The sequence below is a fragment of the Paramisgurnus dabryanus genome, chromosome 20 (assembly GCF_030506205.2).
Source record: "Paramisgurnus dabryanus chromosome 20, PD_genome_1.1, whole genome shotgun sequence".
Classification (NCBI taxonomy): domain Eukaryota; kingdom Metazoa; phylum Chordata; class Actinopteri; order Cypriniformes; family Cobitidae; genus Paramisgurnus; species Paramisgurnus dabryanus.
The window spans coordinates 643,919-649,301 of record NC_133356.1 but is presented as its reverse complement, the minus strand read 5'-3'; the positions used below and the strand labels follow the sequence as shown (position 1 = coordinate 649,301).

Sequence of the window (5,383 nt, the reverse complement as noted above, 5' to 3'; positions counted from 1 at the left end):
CCTGAAGACAGCACTCACCATATATTGTAGTATTGAAACACTTTATACCCAAATGTCAAAAAAGTTACATAAATCAATGAACAGCACTAATAAAGCATCATTCTTACAGATCATGAACTAAAAAAGGTGGTTTAGGGTTTAGTTCTTTAAAGGTGATATTATTGTTTTTCAGGATAACCCATTCAAATCTTTAATCTTTCTAAATAAATTATAAACGTAAAGTGATGAAAACGCTATGATAAACACACAGAGGGAACAGACTTCGACAGAAGACCGGACAGCTCCTCTAATTATTTTCTATTCTAGTTTTTAAAAGATTTCCAGATGATTTCATCACTCCAGTCTGCCCGTTTAAAGGGCGTATTGCAACTGTAGCAGTACGGCACCGAGTGGGTACTAGAGTTGAGTAAGATTTACCACACTGTTACCAGATGACAATATATGATCGACTACGCCACCCTGGAAACCCAGGGAAATAGCCCTAAGGGCACACAGGTTCGTTCTGAGTGGGTGGGTGAGAGGACATGAGTCAAATATAGAAAAATAGAAAAGTTTTATTTGTCAATATTCTATAAATAGTTGGAAATTTCACTTTAAAACTTAGACTGGCATTTTAAACATGATCAAGAAGAAGCTACTCAAGACACACAACAATTCTCAATTTTAAGAATCTCAAGAGCAGAGGTATCTGGAGGTCCAGGCCGGCTGCCAAATTTGGAAACCTACTCGCCAAAATAATCCACTACAAATACCCACACACACACGTGAAGGGTTAAAAATGTCAGAAGACACACAGCACTAAGTGTGAATACACCACACAAATGGCGACGTTGCTTGCATCCTCCAGAAACCCCATAGCTCCTGTAACCAGACAAAAATTGAAAACACACAAAACAAAAATACAATCCAAAATAATAACACATGTCAAATAATCCAAGGGTCTAACCACATCACATAAATAAGACCCAATACCACAAAACACATTGACATTAACATTAAATTAAACCAAATAAACATACATATGAGGTGCTTCAGACCAGTGGAAGTGAATAAACTGGGGCCAGATGAAACGCCCAACCAGTTGCACAGTCAGAGGAATAGTGGACACAATACCCAGTAGCCACGTATAGTAGAGTCACAACGGTTGCTATGGGGATAAACGTCGAGGCAAAACAGCGACACAGTCGCAATTATACATGATCACAGTTCATCATTGGTACGCTCTCGCGACTAGCCCAAGAGGCTCTCAGTTATGCAGGGAAGTCCTGCTGAGCAGAAAGATAATATTAAAAACAGAAACAAATATTAACACAAAAAGCTATAAGTGTACATACCGCAGAACGATCCCGCCGCGCAAACCGCTCTGCAGTCGCGCACCATCTTGCAGTAAAGCAACTCAGTCAGGAACACCATGCTATCAATGCCACCCAAAAACAAAATGTAAATAATTAGCCGCGGTCAATTTCTTGCTATATAAAACCGGCTACTCATACCTGTGTGGCGTGGGCAGCCAACACACAGCAGACGAGGAAACCAGCTTACAGTCCAAGCCTGCGGCAACCACGGATGACGTCACAAGGCCGATACCAAGACGCATGCCATATGACAAACACACATCCCTTATAACAACCAAGAAAGGGGCGGGGCTTAAATTAAGCACAGGTGAATGAAATGCTCACTAACGAATTCAGTCACCCTGCTACACAACCAAACACCTACGTTTATTTTCAAATGTGTCTTCGACCACGATGTTCTATAAAATAATATTATATTAGCATTTATATTCTGACACTGGACAGCACAACAATACATTTTCTAGTGAGTTATCATGCTCCTTTACTCGTGTATAATTCATTTCCAAGGTTTTTCTGCCACCACATTGCAAGCGCAGCTTGTAGTGACGTAAGTGTGACGTCTACTTGCAAAAGGTAGCACTTGCAAAAGGTAGGTCTTGTAGCACAGAGGTGAGATTATTTTGAATGATGGAGTCATATAAAGTTGAAGGGATTAAATATTCTAACAAGTTACGTCTAAAAGGGTCCAAATAAGTAAGATTATTTTAAATAATCTACAGTTTTGTACTCCCCCTTATGACAAAAAAATAGACTCGTCGGTCTGCACCTGCTTTGCGCCTGCGTGAAACGACACTGGCACTATTTAGCCGGGCCGCTGGTTGCAGTCGAGTTTGGCCCGCCGAAGAGGAAACACGTCCGGAAGACCAACTGATCAGACGCCAACAAACGCTTATCACAGGTATTTAAACATAACGTGTTTTATGTTCAGTTTGTTTTTTATTTCACCAAACAACTCCGGTGCACCATTTAAGTTTGATTTGCCGACGGCCAATAAACTCGAAAAGAAGACCCTGTTGCTTTGTTCCGAAACCTGGGATTAAATCGCTACAATGTTGTAATTTCATTTTGGTTCGGTTCGCATTCACAAGGCAATATTTCCAAACGGACCAAACGTTTCTACGAGTCACAGACGAGTAAACTCTCGTTTAAATGGTCTGAGTGTGTAGATGGATCCATTACACCCATACGGCAAAAAAAAAAAAATTCTGTGGCCAAAAATAAATTTTAAATGTATACTAAATACATTTTGTAGAAAGTAATGGTCAGTTTAATATATTTTTTAATTTGGAAATATAGCCCATTTAGTTTTAACCTTCATTTATCAACATATATTTCAAAATATAGGTTTTCCAAGGTAAGCAAATACATTTGTATACAAAATGTATTCTTTGCCAAAATATATTTTAAGTATACGCTAAATGCAAGTTAATTTTATAAAGTACATTTTTGAAGTTGAAAATATTTAATTTAAACCTTTTTAAAACGTTTACAGGTTCGTAACAGTTTTTCTTTCAATGGACGTGAATATATTTCCTTGGATTGAAATATATGGAGGGTTAAAAATATTTAATGCTTTAAAATGTATTTATTTTTAAAATATTTAAATTTACAAAAATCGCCAAAAAATATATCGATGTAAAATATATGTTTTTGTAAACGTTCCAAAATAAATTTCAGCAAATATTTGTTTGGCCTTTTTGTATATTTTAAAATATATTTGGAGTATAGAGTAATCTTGGCTATCTCAAAATTATAACGGACTGCGTGTTGTTTTAAAGTAGACGGTGAAAGGTGTTTTTTCGCATTAAACGGCTTAACGTAAAATTTACTTTTGTTTTAATGTTTTATCATTGCAATGTAAACATGCATAAAAAAGCCAACTAAAGATATGTAATACATATTAAAATTCTTAGACTTCGTGCGGAGACCCATGATATATACAGTACAGGTTGTGCAAAGGATGTCGGAGTTTTTGTGTAATCCAGACTGTGCCAAAGTCGCTGTACAGTATACAGTTTCATAAATGAATAGATAGTAAAAGGGCTGTCCACAGAGAATAAAAATGTCCATGTTTAATTTAAGCTATGCCTTTGTTTTACACTTTATAAACGTATAATAATGTGAAATAAATTGTCAACGAACACAAGAGTTAAGATGTTATATTAATATTTTATTATATTAAACGTTTTATATTTGGTATTTTTTGTGTGTTATACATTATACATATTTTCGACCAAAGGAACACATTATGTAGCATAATGTAAATTGTTATGTCGTTTTTATGTCTCGTTCTGAAATGAAATTGACAATTTCTGACAAAATGTAAATGACTGCAAATGTATATGCTATCCCTGAAACTTCATTTAAATAATGATTCATTTGTTTTCATACTATATTTGTATAGTTTTATAGTTATAGTTGTGACTATAGTTAATTTATATACTATGAAAAATGCCATATATTAATATGCGATGTTTATGTGGCATTTATTTTGTGCATTTACAGGTGCACAAATACGGCTTAATATTGTGACACCGTATTGACCGACGGTCCATACATTTTTGAGCTAACAAGCCTTAACAATGTGCTTTATATTAAATTATTTTTGTAAATTAATATTTGGCTTTAGATTTCTTGTCTAAATACTTTAATCATAAAGGAAAAAGACGTGTAGCGTACCTTGCTCTTCCTGCATTTACAAATAAATAATCCCACTTAATTTGTTTTTAAACTATCATATTTATCAAAAAAGCAACAATGTTACATAATTTATCATGATTGTACAGTGCAAAGTAAATATATTGCTATTATTAAGTTGGTAAACTGTGCTAGTTAGTCACGAAAAATCGCTGGCAAGGAAATTCATTCACCTCCACAGCCCTCTAGACCTATTGCAATGTCGAAATGCATAAACAGAAATGCAAAAGAACATTAATTCCATGCTGTTCTCTGCACTTAAGCCAATAGCTTTGCCAATATCTATTCTTGTTTGATTTCTGCCACAACGAAAAGTAGCCTAGTCCATCCACACACACACACACACACACACACACACACACACACACACACACACACACACACACACACACACACAAACACACACACACCTAAAATGCTTATGTCAGAATTGAAGTAGTAGGCTACAGTAAAATCTTGTCGTGTGTTAATGCTTCCAAATTATTTTCGCATAAACTCACTCGTGTTGTGTGTGAGAGCTCTGATGTTCAGACTGTCAGAATTCGCACCGTATACGCCCAGCTTAAGTTTACTATAAAACATCTTAACAATATTAGAATTGAATAATATAGGTTTATTCTGAACTATTTGGTGTTGTAATGCACTTTAGATGTTGTTTCGCAACTATATTATACGGTGCTCATTTATAAGCTATTTTCAGTTGCAGTTTCTTAAACAAGGAGTCAATAACGCAGAACTGATCACGCATGCGCCTAATGGATTATGTTTATAAAATGACGTGTTTTTTAAACGTATTAGGGTAAGGTTTTTGTTTTGCAAGAGGACCTCCACTCAGATATGGTCTTGATTTTAAAGACTCACCCATACCCTGGTGAAAAACAAATATACTCTATTGTATTTCAAGTATATTTAACTTTTCTTTGTAAGTATATTTGTAATGTACTATTGCAATGTAATTTCTTTAAACATATTTAAAGTATGCTTACAACATATTTGCACGTATTTTTTACAATTAAACTTTTAACATACTTCAAAATAATTATACTTTAGTATATATTCTAAAATTATACTTAAAAAATTGCACAAAACTTTAAGTATATTTTTCTAAAGTATACTAAATTTAAACTTATTTTAAAATGTATTTTAGGTATACACTTTATCGGTATGCTTAAAGTTATCATTATAATAATGCACTGACAGTATATTTCTAAAATACATTATTTAGTATTCTTTAGAAACAGTATATTTTAAGTACATTTTGAAAGTATATGGGGTGTACAAATGTATATTATTTTATGGAGAAATAACGCAGGCTTAAAATTACGAGAGAG

General features: G+C 34.3%; 1 long non-coding RNA gene across 1 annotated transcript; it reads right to left on the bottom strand.

Annotated features, from left to right (window-relative positions):
* Positions 1–395: 395 nt before the first annotated feature.
* On the bottom strand, positions 396–1,654 carry LOC135787501 (uncharacterized). Its single transcript, XR_010547075.2, has 3 exons — positions 1,494–1,654; positions 1,335–1,414; positions 396–1,265 (listed from the first exon to the last, which is right to left on the bottom strand). It is a non-coding gene; the product is annotated as an uncharacterized lncRNA (long non-coding RNA).
* Between the last annotated feature and the right edge of the window lie 3,729 nt (positions 1,655–5,383).